Below are 16,662 nucleotides of genomic sequence, written 5' to 3' on the forward strand. Positions count from 1 at the left end.
AGGAAGGAGCCACACAGGCATGCAGGAGAACTCAGAGGCGTGCACCAGGATGCTGACTTGGAAATGAGTCCTCATCGGATCTGTTTCAATGATATCAAGCAATTCTTTGAGTCTTTCTGAGCTTCGCTTGCTTTATTTGTAAAATGGGGGTGACAGTCATATCTTGATGACTATTTTATAAGATCATTGTAAGAATCAACTGCAATTACCTGTAGGAAAGGGCTTCTATGTCATTCACTGGGAAGCCAAACCTATAATGATGCAGTATTATGGTTGCATTGTGTTCTTTTCTTTGCCTTGTCCATTTTAAAGAAGCAGGAATCAGCTCAGGTGAAGAGTGCAAACCATGCCTAACTTGTGCACATGTAATGGGCCCCTTATGCATTGAAATGCCCCAGAAAAGTGATCCAGGAGTCACAGGAACCCTCAGCTTTCTGCTGCCACCACTTGGTCATCTGTTGTTCTGTTCTACCTGGATCTGTTGCTCCTCCCAGAACAGCACCTTGATTTTCTTTCGCAATCCCTTTCTTCATGTCATCTTTGGGGTAAGGTGGGCTGACCTCACCTCCTGTCTCAAAAGATGGGAAAACCTACTCCGGTCTGACCAAACTGCTAGGAACGTGACAGCAAAGCCAGCCATGCCCTGTGCTAGAGCCTGATGTGCCAGCTGTCACCTTAGACTTCCCTTTCTCTGTCCCTGTTTCTATATTCACACCAGGCAAAGAAATAACTCTGGACGGGGGACAGGAGACCTGACACTAAACCATCAGGAAAACACTGAGTCTCTGAGTCCTTAATATCCTTGGGCTTCATTTCCTCCCAGGGGTGGGAGCTAAGTGAATTGAGCCAGAGCCAGTACTTCCTACTGTCACCTGCTGTTGTGGGTAATCTTTGTCAGTTCCTCCAAGAAAACCAGCATCTGACACTTGCCTTGGGGAGATACACAGGCCAAACAGTGTCAGCAGAGTAGAGATGCGCAGAGGAAAGAAGAAGACGTTTGTCTACCCCCAACACACAGTATGGACAGACAAAAGGATAACATCCAGGAGAAACCAGCAAATGCCTCCTCAAACAGTAAACCCAGGCTCAGGTCACCGTGATATCATTGGACATCATGCACCCAGTAGGATACAGTAAGGAGGCACTTCACCTCTGTGCCGTTCTTCCCTAGAACACCAAATGCTACTCTAATCACCAAAGGAAGAAAAGAAAAACCCAAACTGAGGAGTTTTCTACAAAACATCTGACTAGTGATCCTCAAAATCGTCAAGTTGTGAAAAAAAACAAGGTAAGGTAGAAACTATCACAAAAAAAAAAAGAGGAGAAATGAGACAACTCTGATGACGACAGGCACAGCAGAGTCCTGGACTGAAACCTGCACAGAAACAGGTGTTAGAAAAGAAGGAGAAAGATCCAGATAAAGCTGAAAGGTAGCTCGGGGTGATGTACAAATATGGTCTTTACAAGTGTGTGACGTGGGGATTAAAGCACAGGAAGTGGTGGGGGCTATTGGAACTCCTTCTACAATCTCTGCAACTTTTCTGGAAATATAAAGTTACTTTAAATAAAATATTGTTTTTGAAAAGATTCCCCCAGAGGCCACCCACTCTAGCCTGGCTTCCTGGAGGCAGATACTGAGATAGAGATGGGTACCTTAGCCAGCTGCTGTGGACTGACCTGTGTCCCTACCACCCCCGCCCCAGTTCAAATCTTAGCCCCCAACATGGCAGTGTTTGATAAGGTAAATAAGGTTCAATAAAGTCACAGGGGTGAGGCTTGGTCAATAGGGCTAGTGTCCTCAGTAAAGAAAGAAACCCAGAGCTCTCTAAATCCCCCCATGTGCACACGGGAAAAGGCATATTAGGACACAGAGAGAAGGCGGCCACCTGCAAGCCAGGAAGAGAGGCCGCATCAGAAACCAACCTTGATCGTGAACATCTATGGAAGTGAGCGAGGACCATTTTCTGCTACTTAAGCCACCCAGTCTGTGGCTCTTTGTTATGGCAGGCCAGGCAGACCACAGAAGAGCTGCGAGGGCCGAGAGTGGGCAGGAGAGGAGGTAGTGGTCATCCTGTGTTACTGCAAGCCCCGGATGATCACCCAGGAGTTCTGAAGCAGGGAAGAGTTTCAGAACTACCCAGAGCTGGGCTGAGAGGGTCAGCACTGATACCCCACACCAACCAGTCACTGCATGCAGTGCCCGAGAAGCAGGTGAAGCAACTCTGCAGCTGCAGCAGCCCCTGAGCTGCAATGACCGCGAGGCCATCCACCTGTGGCACTCAGCAAGTCCTTTCTGCAAAGGGACCAGGCTCGTGCCTGACACATCCCATGAAGCCCCTGGCCACTCTGCTCCAAGGGGAGGGAAGAGTTAGAGGAGTGAATACACAGGTGAGAGCCTGCTATGGGAGGCTCACATCCCTTCGGTTACCAGCCTGGCTGGCTGGAACTCAGCACCATGTTTACAATGAATGAAAGATTAGAGTGTTAAGCCGGGTAGTGTTTGAACAACTAAAAGGGAATGAAAAGTCGTGCCATCTGTCTGCAATGTCATGAAGGGGTGTACTCTCCAAAGGGGAAGGAAGATTCACTGAGCAACTACAGGGACCGTCTTAAGAGAAAACAATCACTTCATTGAATAAGCTGGCTGCATGGGTCTCAGGCATTAGGATTCTACACCAAAATGCTCACTCCCCTCTGAAAATTCATTGCTCTTGGAATAAATTTCCTAGACCTCACTCTACAAAGTACCCGGCTTCTCTGTCTTGTACCAGATTTACTCCGACCTGCTTCTGTCACTCTCAGCCTGGGACTCTCTTCCCCTCTCACTTCACCAAATCAGCGCCCTCACATCCTTCAGGTATCAGCGCCCTCACATCCTTCAGGTATCAGCCTGAAAGACACCTGCTTGGGAAGGCCTCCCTTGATGCCTCAGAAACTCATTTCATGAGCTGCTCCATGTTCCACATTAGGCCTGGGGTGGTTACAGTTATATTTGGAAATATTTATAGAGTTCTGTCCCCGCCCCTCTCATTTAACCGCTGCCCAAGCATGCCACGCAGCATCCAAACTCGGCAGCTTACAACAAGAAGGAGATACTGACTCTCAGGATTTGGGGGTCTGGCCAGGGCAGTTGTAACCATGCTACAGGTCCTTGGAGCAGCTTAGAGGTGTGATGTGTATATACATTCCAGGGTAAAGGGCGAAAAGCAGCAGCACCTGGAGGAAGCTGCCCTCACAGCTTAAGGCACAGGCACTTTCTAGAATCTCACTTGCAGCATCTGCCCACACCTCATTGGCTAAAAGTGAGTCACATGGCCAACGCCATAGCCAATAAAATGACAAGTACATTTAGCCCCTGTGGGAATAACTGAAAAGTCAGGTGGCAAAAGACCAGAACTGCCCAGAGAACAGTGAAGGACGAATCATTCAATGGACCACATCCATCCTGGTCAACCTCTCGACAAACAAGGACACTGCTTTATTATTTTTTTTTCAGTTTATTTCCACAGCCAAGCACAGGAAAGGCACACAGAAGGTGCTTCAAAAGTATCTACTAAACATTCTGAATTCCAAAGAATATAGTTGAGATGAACTTTTGCAACCCAATCCATTGCAGAGACAGGAACTGCTTGTAATGCGAGGCGGCATGAAATATGTCCCCCCAGAAAGGTAATGGCACAAACACCAGACCCTAAATCAGCCATCAATGAGCTACTATCAGTATCTTCAATGGATTATACAAGCGGTGGCTTTGAAGAATGCTTCTGCCTTGCCAGAATTATGATTTGTTATTCATCTTGTGGATTTTTAAACAGAACCTTGTACTTAGTATTCAAATTAATGACTCCAATGTATTTGCCTGGATTTTTTTTTAAAGAACCATTTTGTACAATACATGTAATAGTTACATTTCTATGATAAACTAACTTGGTAAAAGCTTTCTCGATTTTATCATTTAGACAAGTAGATATCAGTAAATCAAACTTGAGAGTCAGAATGGCGGAGGGGGAGAGAGACCTGCATGCCAGGGTGGGAGGCCAGCCTCCGGCTCCCTAAGGGCAGGGGCAGGAGGAAGGAGGGAGAAGTCTAGCCCTGTGGGGGAGCAGGAGAGTGCTTCAGGGCACGCCCCCTTCAGCAACCTGCTACCTCCCACTTCCCTGATTGGATTCACTGGAAATCCTTCTGACTGCTTTTTGCTCATCCTGTGGTGGACATGCGAGAACACTGGCAGAGAGCAGCACGAACCTATGACCACCAGGCATCTGAGAGGAATGATGCATGTGATTTCTGAATCCTTACACCAGCTCTATGAGGTAGGACCCTATGCATTCCCCACCCCTGACCTTCTGTCCCATTTTGCAGACAATGGAATTGAGGCATAGAAAATTTAAGTCAGATTAACTGTGGGTTGCACAGTTACTGAATGATGAATTCAGAATTTAAACCTAGAACATTTTTGAAGTTCTGCACTTTCCTTCAAGCCATGCTTAGGTTACTCTTTCCTTGTTTCTGATGACATCGTTAATTTTGAGGTCCACTAATGTACAGGATGCCCCTCTGTTGGGATTTTTTTTTCTTCTTTTCTTCTTTGAAGGAAAAATTTGCATAACACAAAATTAATAATTTGAAAGTACATAGTTTAAAACATTTAATACATTTGCAGTGTTCTGTGACCATTGCTTCCATCTAGTTCCAAACGTTCACCTCCCCGAGGGAAGCCCATGTCCATTTTAGTGTTACTGACCATCCCCTTCTTCCCCAACTCTTGGCCATAACTAACCTCCTTCCTGCCTTCATGGATTTCCATTCTGGGTATTTCCTACAGATGGATCCAACATGTGACTCGTCCTGACTGGCTTCTTTTCACTTAACATCGCAGCACACGTCAGAACACCTTTCTTTTTAGAAGGAATAGTCCTCCACTTGATGGCTCTCTGGGGTTTTATCTATGCACTCATCTGTCAACAGACAGTTGGTCATATCTGCCTTTTGTCTGTTGTGGTGATGCTGAAAATTTGTGTACAAGTACCTGTTCCTGTTTCCAGTTGTTCGGGTATGTTCCTTGAAGTCCCCCAGTCCCTCCACAAATTGATCTCTGCACATCATTGGACAGTGAAGACAGAAACGCATGTTTAAATAGTAACTGGTTAGCTTTTATTTTCTCTTTAAAAGACCCTTCATGACAAACAAGCCATCTCCTTAATTCTTTAACTTTGCTTACAGTTTCTGATATAGGACAATCCCACAAAAACAAAACAACTGGTTTGATCACTATGAACATATCTTTTAGCTGTTGTGTTTTATTTGTTTTTTTTTTTTTTTTAAACCTAAATTTCCAAGCAGGTTGAGTTCCTTTTCTAAATAAAAGCAGTGGAAATTTAGGAGACTGGAACCATGGAAAACTGCCTTCTTCCTATCATTTTATCATTCTCTCCAGAAGTTTTTATTTTTTCCTGCCATATACTGTTACAGTTTTACAGTTTTGTCCAAGGCTACAATCAGCCTGACTAGTCTATTTCACCAGTTTATTTAAACATCCCACTTGTCAATTTTTTCTTTCTTCCCCTTTGTTGAAACACAAGTGCTCCCTTTTGATGAGCACATATATATCGCACAGATGCAAACATCCATCCTCGCACATACCTCCATTGTACACACCTAAGACTAGTTGTTCTTTCTTTGGTTAAGGTATTGCTTTGTTCTTCTGATTTGTGACTCTGAAAAATGTGTTAAATAACCTTTTAGTTTCCTTGAAATTCACTGCTATGGGTGTTTAACTGAGTGCAAAGGAGAGAAAATTAAAATAATCAATGAATGTAGTTTCCTGCCTGGTCAATGTCATCACCACTTAATTTACTCATTCCCTCAAGCAATTGGAGTTAGTTTCACTCTTTTCACTACTAGTTAGCCATAATGCAATTACCTTCATGCCCCTCCCACTGGAAGCTGGGATGGCTTAGCATTAACCTTTGGAAGATCATTATTTCTTCCTTTCATTACAAAAAAAAATAGCATGACTCCTGCTTGGTCCTATTTTCTTAAATAAATACCTAATTTTCCAAATGCTTCTGTCATTCCTTAAACATGGTTCCAAGTGATACCAATGGGAAATGTAGCTGAAATCAAAGGTACTCCATCTATGCCCAGACACAAGCCCTGCCCCTGGAGACTCATGTGACACATTCCAACATGAGCTCTGGGGCTCCTTGCAGGTAGATTCTTCCAGGCTGCCAGAAAGGGTTAGCTCCTCCCATGGGGTGGACTGGACATGCTGGGGATTAGTACCCCCAGGAGAGTTGTCAACTAATAACTGATGGGATTCAGTGGCTAAATCCTGTGATTCCTCGGAGCCTCCATTGGAATATCTCTGTAAAACTCTGTTCCACCTTGTCTCCGTGAGTTGTCCAGCCCAGTGCAGGCAGCCCCAGTTTGCCCACAGTCATGATTTGTGAGATAACTTTGCTATGTATTAGCTGTCCTGCTCTTTCCTGTCCCGAGTCTCCACTCTCCCACGAATGCTTCCCCTGTGAGCCATCTCCACACCACTCCTCGCCTGGGCATCTGTGGTTTTCCACAAGTATCAGCAGTTTGACTCTGAAGGACCTGTTCGAATTCTAATAGAGGAACTGGTTCTGACAAAGAGAAAAGTCGCTTCCTTGTCCCTATTGTGCTGCAGCGGCTGTGATGTCAAAGGTTACCATGACAATCACTGTTAATACCACCACAATTCACTTTCTGGTACCAAAGTAGCAGAAATGTATTTTTATGCATCCTCCTAAATCTGATTTTCAATTGGAAAATTCAAACTTCAAGTAAATTAGATTTAAAATACCTTCGTTCTTAGGTTACATAAAACTATCTGTGAATCTGATTTCTTTTTATGTTTTGTTGTCTAACAAACATTTTTCAAGTACTAACCGTGTATCAGACACAGTGCCATTCTTCTCTGCCTGGTCCAAAAGAAAGAGTTGTGGTCTGCCGCAGTCCGGCTGCAGCAAAATAACCGGGAGGTGACAAGCAACTTGTGTACCTTGATACAGCAGGAGTGGAAGCCGTTTATTGTAGGACAGGAGGTGTATATATACATTCCACACATCTTATCTTGATTAACATAAACTAGATACAGCAGTCAACCAATAAGGAATCTCCACACTTAATGGCTCGTTGGCGTTACTTCACAAACCACTCCCCCTGGCAAAATGCCAGGCACCATCTTGACTTGTTTACAGACCCTAACAGTGGCCTTCAATCTGACATGCCCAAGGAAGGTCACAGTAAAAGGGTTGTATGTAAGTTTACAAATACACCCAAGGGTCAGTACATATTTGATACACTTTTCAGATATAGTGAGAGCTCAGACTGTGAAGACACCTGGCCTTAGATTTTGTTTTACTGTAAAGGCATTATTAGGAAAATTAAGTAACTTGAAAGAAATCTATACATCAGATAGCAATATTACATCAACCTTAATTTTCTAGTTATGATAATTGTACTTTCATTATGTAGGAGAATTTTTTTTTAGGAAACAAACTGTGTGAGGTGTTTATGAATATAGGGACATCGTGTCTACAATGAACTTATAAATGACTCTGGAAAAAAAAATCACCTGTAAGAGAAATGTTTGTATATCATGCAAGTAACAGACACATAAGCTCATTGTCTCTGACATGTAGAGATGGGGACAAAGACAGAGATGTTAATGAAACAGAACAAACAAACAAAAACTAAGTGTCATAAACATTAACCTTTGGGAAATCTAGATGAAGTTTACCTGGGAATTATTTGAACTATTTTTACAATTTTTAAGTTAGAAATTAAATCAACATTAATTATTTTTAAAAGACACTCGATCTCACCCAGTGCCCTTCTTAACAAGCAGAACCTGGTGTACCATATATGCCTGGTCATCCATTCTGAGTGTTTTCCATAGAATTCTACTCCTAGAACATAACTTATGACTATGTACACTCCTCTGACTAAACAATTAAGGGTGCTTAGATTTTGGTTGGAGAAGAATCATTTTATCTCAGGGTCTATTTGATATTGGATTCTTATTAAAAAACAAACAGTGTTTAAATAAAGGCCACTCTGAGTTAAAACTTCAATGCTGCCTGATATGAGTGTGGGGTTCATCCTAGGCATGCTCCAGGTGATTTTCATGTGAACCTGTCTCTTTGTGTTCCAAGGGAGATGGCATGGTTCCTAGGCTCCAGGCAAGTGTGGAGAATGGGCATGACACAGACCTGGAGTTGGACAGTGACAGATGTAGAGCTATTCCTCTGTGAAGGCCCTACTATTATCACCACTTTTTAGTACTTCCATGGCTGTTTCTAGAACTTTTTCTAATGGAATGCTTCCATTGTTTCCCATACCTGTAGACTTTAAAAAAAATGCCCAGTGGTATCATTATCTCTTTAGAGCTTTCTGTCAATAAAGACAGCATTTTTGCCTCTTTGCCTGGGTTGAACCCCTTCACTCAGTCTTTATGAGTAGTAAGTCAGGACTACTCATGGAATGTGTCCTGCCGACTTATTACACAAAACACATGAAACCATGCGGTGCTTTGGGAAGGGTTCTCCTTTTCCTTCCAGCTATGACAGATTTTACTTTCTAAAAATGGCATTCTCTATTTGACATGCTCTTCTAGAACCTGTCCCTTCCTCATCAAGATGTCGACTCAAAGTCCCCTTCCTATGAACTTGGGTGGAACCTTTTGTCTGCCTCAGTGAATACAGACCAACATAAATAATGTCATGTATTGTGTATCTTCTGAAGCTAGGTCTAGAGGTAAAGTGACATCCACCACTTGAGACGTTTGCCTTTGGAACCCAGCAATGGTATTGTAAGGAAATGCAGGTCACATGAAGAAGCCCACAAGGGGAGAAGCCAAAACCCCCAACCTTCCACCATGTTGGTTTCCCAGCTGATTACCACCGTGGTGAGCTATACTGCATACGGCTCAGTTCTCAGTCAGTCCTCCAACTAGTGTCTCATGGAGTGAGGTCAAGCCTTTCCCATAGAGCTCGATCCCAACCAAGATGCATGCGTAGAATAAATATCCGCTGTTGTTTTGAGCCTGACGGTTTTGGAGTGACTTGCTAGGCAGCAGTGGATAACTAGCCTGTCATTACAGGATGTGCCAAGAATCCAAGCCTTTGGTGAAGTTGGTATTTTGTTATTTTTCTCACATTTTAAGACATAGGCAATATTTCTGTTGATGCATTCCTTATTATCCATGTGGAAAAACGGTAGAAAAAAGGAATAGGTGGATTTCATAGACTTTGCTCTCATTGCAACACGTTTCACATGTATTTAGAAATCTTGTGTAGCCAAGAGGGATTGAAGGATTGAGTGGCTTCCATGCCCAGTCGGAATCTACCAACGATAAAAAATAGCCAAGATGCCAGCGACCTTGTGCTTGCCCCTCCAGATCCCCTCCACCCTTCTCCACCAGGTGGAAGGCTGACCTGTGTGCCCTACAACAAAGGCTTCCCACTGGCTTTGGGAAGGATAGTCTCAGCAAGCATACCGAGGAAGAAGGAGAGTCAGGTGTAACATCTATCAGAAAAGGAACAGAGGGAGGCAGCTGTAGCCTGGTAAAGGCTTCAGAACTGGCTCTCCCCTGGGGGGGAAATGGATGCCTGTACACACACGTAGGTTTGTTATAAATTTTCCTGATACAAAGGATGTATGCAATTTACAATAATAATCAAATATACAATATTTTCTTATTATAAATTCCATAGACTTAATTGATTCTCACATAATACACATTGATTTTTCTCCCTAGTTCTTGTACACACAGTCAACCTATGTTAAAATTGATAAATTAGTATAGTTGTGACATGATTATTGGTTAATACTTTTGTTTCCAGTAAAAAGTAAAATGAAAGTGAAACTATGAAAAAAATGTATGTTAGAATTTCACTTACTAACCAATGATGTCAGTTGTTCTATTTTTTTCTGAATTCACTAATAGGTTTGAATACTAGAAATTTATTTCCTCTGATTTTTGTGCTACTCGCAACAGCTATAGGCATGATACTTTTTTTATGTCGAGCTGGGGATTGAACCCAGGGCCTCATACATGCCAAGTAGGTACTTCTACCACTCAGCTAAGCCCCCAGACCCAGAAATAATATTTTAAGTTTCATCTGCATTATCAAGCTTTCTTCGTAATTTTCTTAAGTCTAGACAATCACCAAAACAATAAATGCAACACTAACTTGTAGTGTTTGTCCATTTGGTATAAATAGTCACACCCTAGAACAATTCATGCCACCAATGTGACGTCCCTGAACATGGACTTGGGACATGGTCCATATATACAATGGATGAACATAAATAACATCAGAAGCACAACTAACAGTAAAATATGAAAATAATTAGGAAGTGATGACTTCTGAGAATTTATTATCCTTATGAATATAATTTATGTAATTGAAAACAGTGTTTTAATGATCAGCTTGTAAATGGATAAACAATAGAGTTTAGTGAAGCAATAAAAGGGCAAAGTACTCACTATGGGATGACATGGATGAACCTCAAAAATGCTATAGTAATTGTAAGCAGCTAGATAAAAAAGATCACGTACTATGTGATCCCATCTACAAAAGATGTACAGAAAAGGCAAATCTCTAGAGATGAAAGGACATTCCCAGCTCCCTGGACTTGGAGGTAGGAACGTGGGACAGCTGCAAATAGATCAGAAATCCTTTGGTGGTGGGTGGAGAGGAACCAAGGTTGAAGTGTGGTCATGAGGCCTGAAGATTGAGCTCATTGGTAGAGCACTTGCCATGCACCAGATCCTGGGGTCACTCCTCGGTATGGGCAGGAGATGAGGGAGTGGGGAGAAAGAGAGAGAAAGAAAGAAAGAATAGAAAGAAGAAAGAGAGGGAGGGAGGATAAATAAGAGTATTGTGGTGATAATTGCCCCATTTCTAAAAATCATTGACTTGTACATTTTAGCAGGCACATTTTATGGAATACAAATGACATCCTAGTAAGTTCATGTAAAATGAACAAGAAAAACTAGATACCAGTTTACTCAATAAGAATTACAATTTTAAATGCCTGGTCAAATAAGGCAAGAACTTTGCCACCTCATCATCTTTATTCCTACAAGAAGCATCTAACACTTGATGTGCTTTAAGACAGAAATCAGGATAAATAATAGTAACATCTGCTGTGGTGCAGAGGCACACAGAATACATCACACCCCACCGTAAATACAGGATAGGCTTTAAAACCCACAATCCTCACTCACATCTACCCTGAAAAATCCTAGATGCCGTTTTCTCCCACAAATTTATAGATGAGAAAATTGAGTCTCTTACATGTCAACAAAGATGTCCAAGGTTACCCAGCAAGCAAATGGCAAACCTGGAATTCTATCCTAGGAAGAGTGACACCATCATCTCGTCCTCTCTTAAGGAAATCTTCTGAGTACCATTCTAGAAATATTTGTAGCCTCATCTGATCTAAAATGAGGACTGGTACATCAGCTCACAACAAATCAGTAAACAGGAAAGAAATACAAGCATGCTCATTTAATTGACAGAATTGAATCTATATTACGAAAGTGAACATATATAATCATTCTTACTGATTTAAGAGACAACCAGAAAGCTTTGTGTAGGTTGAATCTCTGTGAGTTATAAAAAAATCCATTTACCTATCTTTGACATTCTAATAAAAAGATAAGATTATGTTTCTTGAGAATTATATAGATGAAAACACAGAATAGCTAAAAGACAGGGGCAATGCAATAAATAAAATACTACATTGCAAAAAGCCAGAACAATCAGTGAGTCTAACAATAGATAAATAAATTATGGTATATCCATGAAATCAAATGCAGTGTAGTCTTTAAAAATCATGTTTCACTGAATGCTTAATGACATAGAAAAATGTTTAAGATATAATTTATTGAGAAAACAAGATATAAAATTCCACAAGACATAACACAAATTTGTAAAATGGTATATACACACATATATACACAAATATACAATATACAAATATACAACAAATATACAAACAAATATGTATATACGTTACATGTTCATGTGTGTCATCTGTGTGTGCGTGTGCATGTGTGTGTGACACTGAAAGATAAATGCACCAAAAATAACATTAACAGTAGTTATTTCTGTGTGGTGGAATATACATGATTTTTTATTTTCTCCCCTACACTATTCTGTATTTTGCAAATAAACATGATTCGCTTTTAAAATTGAGAAAAACTATAGACACGTCTATGATTATAGGAAAACACAGTCATTAGAAAAATGGACTTCATTTTCACAAATGCTTGCTCTGTAAATAAACTCTTGCCTATTTCACTGATGGTGCATGGGCTATATTTTCCATGGCAAAATGGGTCTCACTTCTAGAATGAACTTTTCCTTTGTTCCACATGAAACCCATGTGAAGGGTGCTCCACGGATACCCCGGGTCCTCTCCCTGCAGCACCCTCGCAGCCAGCCCCCGACAACTCTGTTTAGATGAAATGGGGGCCTCTTTGTGTCCACTCTCTGACAGCTTTGAAAATTATTTAGCTTCCATCATGATGGATACCCTCTGCCTAAAATGACAGATGGGCAGTCTCTGAAAGAGGATGACATGAGATTTGAAAAATGATACGAGTGTTGGTGGACAGACTTTTTTTAAAAAAAGGAAAAGTTGTCAGAAGTTTGAAATATAGCTAGGAGGTCTGCTCTATCATTTTTTCTCTCTGAAGAAATCAGTAGCTGTCCTTTATCAATATGCTCTTTGGGGAAGAAAACCTATATTCAAGTTAAAATAATTTTTTGTGCCCTCCTTAAAAAGTACACAGGGGAAGCCGTAGGAGTGAATTTCTTCATGCACACACTCAGCAATTTATTGAGCTGCTAGTATGTAAAGACGGAGGAATGAAGTTGAATTGGGCACGGACTCTGCCTCTGGGGACCCCAGAGCTCAGCAAAGAGATGAGGACAGAGATGACTAATCCAGTGTGGTGCATCTGAGGACAGAAGCGTGCAGAGGGTATTGGGGACTCCTGCAGAAACAGGGTGGAAGCTGCCTGTACAGGGCAGGCAGGCGCCAGAAGGCTCTTCTGAAAGGAGGACCTTTCAATTCGCAAATATTTTTCTTATTGTCTGCTAGATCCTGATTACCTGCCCTGAGTCATGCACTCACCACACAGAGGCCAAGCCCAGCCCTTCCTGGGGATCATTTGACCTCCCACAAGCTCCAGGTGGCTTCAGCGCTGGGGTCTGGCACATGCCCAGGGAGCTCCAGTTCCTGGACCAGCATAACTTCCAACTGATTCAACTACCCATCTGTCCAGTTCAGCAAAGCAAGTGCTGACCCCAGCCTCTGCCCAGCCCTGCCTCCCTGCCTCCACAGTTACAAAACACACACTGACGTCATCCAGGTGTTTATTTTCCTGGTTGGGAGGCCCGGCGGGTCCTGAGTCACCTCCAGTGATAGAATAGAATGTAAGAACATGAAAGGTGGTGATGGGACCCGGAGCCACCCACACCTGGACCCCGGGGAGAGGCAAGGTCATCCAGCAGGAGTCCTGGGGACACTGGAGGCCTGGGAGTGGTGCTTGCAATGTCCTGCTCTTCGCTGTGCTGCTGAAGTGGTAGTGGCTCAGCTACTCAGGCCTCTCTTGAGTGATGGCACTTTCTACCCTTCCACAGCCAGTGTCAGCCTTGGCAGCCGCAGAGCACCTGCCCCTGCTGGCTCTCTGAGGGAGGAGAACTTGTACCTGTCCTGGACCTGGGTCCCCCGCAAGTCGCTGTGGGCAGATCTGGGTCAGGCCTGACCTCCCGCAGTAGTCTGCTGGTCGGAAGGGGTGGTCCTGTGCCGGAGGCTGGGCTCCAGCGGGTGTCTGCTGGTGCAGGGATGGACGGCGCCTACCTTGAGCCTGGGTCCAGTGCAGGCACATGTGGGTGGATGGGGCCGCTGGGCCTGACCGCCCACAGTAGTCTGCTGGAGAACTAGCTTTAAGAAAATGCCCTGACTGGAGGTTTGGAGCAGGCAAAGAAGATCAAATAGAAGCTGGAACTAAACTTTATGTCTTGGAAAGAAATGGGAAGAGATGGAGAGGAAAGAGATAAGAGATGGGAAGGTTAAACAAAGGGCAAAAGTGACTCTTTGGGCTGAAAGTGTGAATGTGATGCATTATCCCAGAGATGGGTTAGCTCCTCCATCTCTCCACACCCTCAGAGAAGCCCAAGTAGAAATGCCTTGCACAACAAAAAGAGGCACAGAGATTCAAGGAAACATTTAGTTGTTTGTCTGGGTCATTATTCTACAAAAACAAAAACAGTATATAAAGCATGGAAGACCATATTTTTCTGGAGAAAACATGAAATTAAACAGAAACCTGAATTTGATCCCATCATCTGAGGACTATTCAGGAACTCTGAAAAGAACATCCAATTTTTCGACTTCAGGTTGAATATTCCCAACTCAAAAATTGAAATGAGAAAACCAAAATGCCCCCCAAATTTCTGAGCATTTACATGACCAGTGAAAAACTCCATGCCATGAAACTATTTATTTATTTATGCACAAATTATTTAAAATATCAGGTACAGTTACCGTCAGGCTATATGAATAAGGCATACATGAGTTTCATGTTTAGATTTGAGCCTCATCCCTAACCTATCTAATTATGTGCATAAAAATATTGTAAAATCCATAAAGGTCTGAAATCTGAGACCCTTCTTGTCCCCAACATTCAGATAAGGAATATTCAACCTGTGGCATGAAATAGTGACTACACACACTTTTCCAGAAACAAAGAAAAAAAAATAATAATGCAGAGGAGAAAGGATACAGAAAGAAAAGGAAAAAGGCTTCAGGGATGATTTTGGAGTCATTTGATCTCCAGGGCTTAAGGCACAGCTCTGAATGGTTCTGGGACACATTTGGGTCTCACTGTCAAATAGATCTCATTATAGCACAGGTCTCACTTCATGGACACCTAAATGAAGGAATGCACACAAAGTGCCTTGAAGGTAATAAATGCTCAGAGAACACTCAGTATTGTCACTGTTCTTACCCTACCTAAGGACATCCAAGGACTTGTTCTTGACAATCTTTTCAAAGCCAAAACTATGGAAACTTCATCTTGAGTTTACTGGGAAACATTTTATAATTATCTTCCTGTTTCCAGCCAAAGAAGATAGGGTCCCCCAAAGATGATGTTTAAGACTGCTCTTGCATAGAAGAATTAATATTGTCAAAATGGCCATACTACCAAAGGTGATACACAGATTCAATGCAATCCCCACCAAAATTCCAATGATATTCTTTAAAGAACTAGAAAATGCAGTACTGAAATTCACTGGGAAAAATAAGAGGCCCCAGAAAAGACAAAGCATTCCTTAGTGAGAAAAGTGAGGCAGGGGGTGTCTCCATACCAAACCTCAAAGTATACTACAGAATGACACAAACAGCATGGTACTGGCACCACACAGGCATGAAGACCAATGGAAAGGAACAGAGACAAACCCACATAAATACAGTAATCCGATACTAGACAAAGGTGCCAAAAACATACGTTGCAGAAAAGATAGCCTTTTAAACAAATGGTGCCAGGAAAAGTGGAAATCCATATGTAGTAGAATAAAATTGAACCCCTATCTCACACTCTGTACAAAACTCAACCCCAAGACCTAGGAATTAGACCAGAAACCTACACGTACTGGAAAAAATGTTGGCCAAACCCTTCAACATGTCAGCTCAGGAACTGCACAAGAAGTAAAATCAAAAATCAATAAGTGGGATGGCATCAAATTAAAAAGCTTCTGCACAACAAAGGAGACAATTAAGAGCATAAAGAGAGAACCCACAGAAGGGGAGAAGATCTTTGCCACCTGCTCCTCAGATAGAGCATGAGTGTCCAGAATATATAAAGAACACCAAAAATTTAACACAACACACACACACACACACACACACACAAACAAAACAAATAATCCAATGGGCAAAAGAACAAAACAGACACTTCTCAAAAGAAGAAACTCAAGTGGTCAACAAATATATGAAGAAATGTTCAACTTTAGCAATTAGGAAGATGCAAATCAAAAACTACATTGGGCTTCCATCTCTCTCTAGTCAGAATGGCAATTATGGGGGTTTTCAAGATGGTGGAATAGAGAAGGTCACATTCCTGGCTGCTCCTTGGTGTGAAATAAAGAAAGCAGACAGGCAGCTTATCAGCTATGTAGGTGAACAAAAAAGAGATGGGGGAGGGGACTTTCCTGGAATTTGAAACTAGATATTCAAAGCAGATAGGGACTCAGGAGGTTGGATATATTAAAATAAGAAAGAAATCCCCAGCAGCACAGCAGCTGTCATGGCTGGGCCAGCCAGACCAGCCAGAGCAGTCCCTTCACAAGAAAAATGGAGCAATAAGGAAATTAAAGGATCCTGCATTTTTAGGAGGCCTGACACGTGTCTGGGTACAGAGTGTTCAGAGATCAAGGACATTGCCCGACTAAACTGAATATCCTTGGGTAGGACAGAAGTTGCCATCTCTCCAGGTGGCGTATCAAGGACAAAGGAACAAACGACTGATTTTGCAGTTGCAGCAAGAGGGCCAGCAGCTCAGGGAGCTGATTCCTGGCAAAACTGAGTTTGAACCGAAATACAAGCCCA

Source organism: Marmota monax, unplaced genomic scaffold, assembly GCF_021218885.2.
Source record: "Marmota monax isolate L192 unplaced genomic scaffold, Marmota_monax_Labrador192_F-V1.1 WCK01_AAM20220418_F8-fsc00014, whole genome shotgun sequence".
NCBI classification, from domain to species: domain Eukaryota; kingdom Metazoa; phylum Chordata; class Mammalia; order Rodentia; family Sciuridae; genus Marmota; species Marmota monax.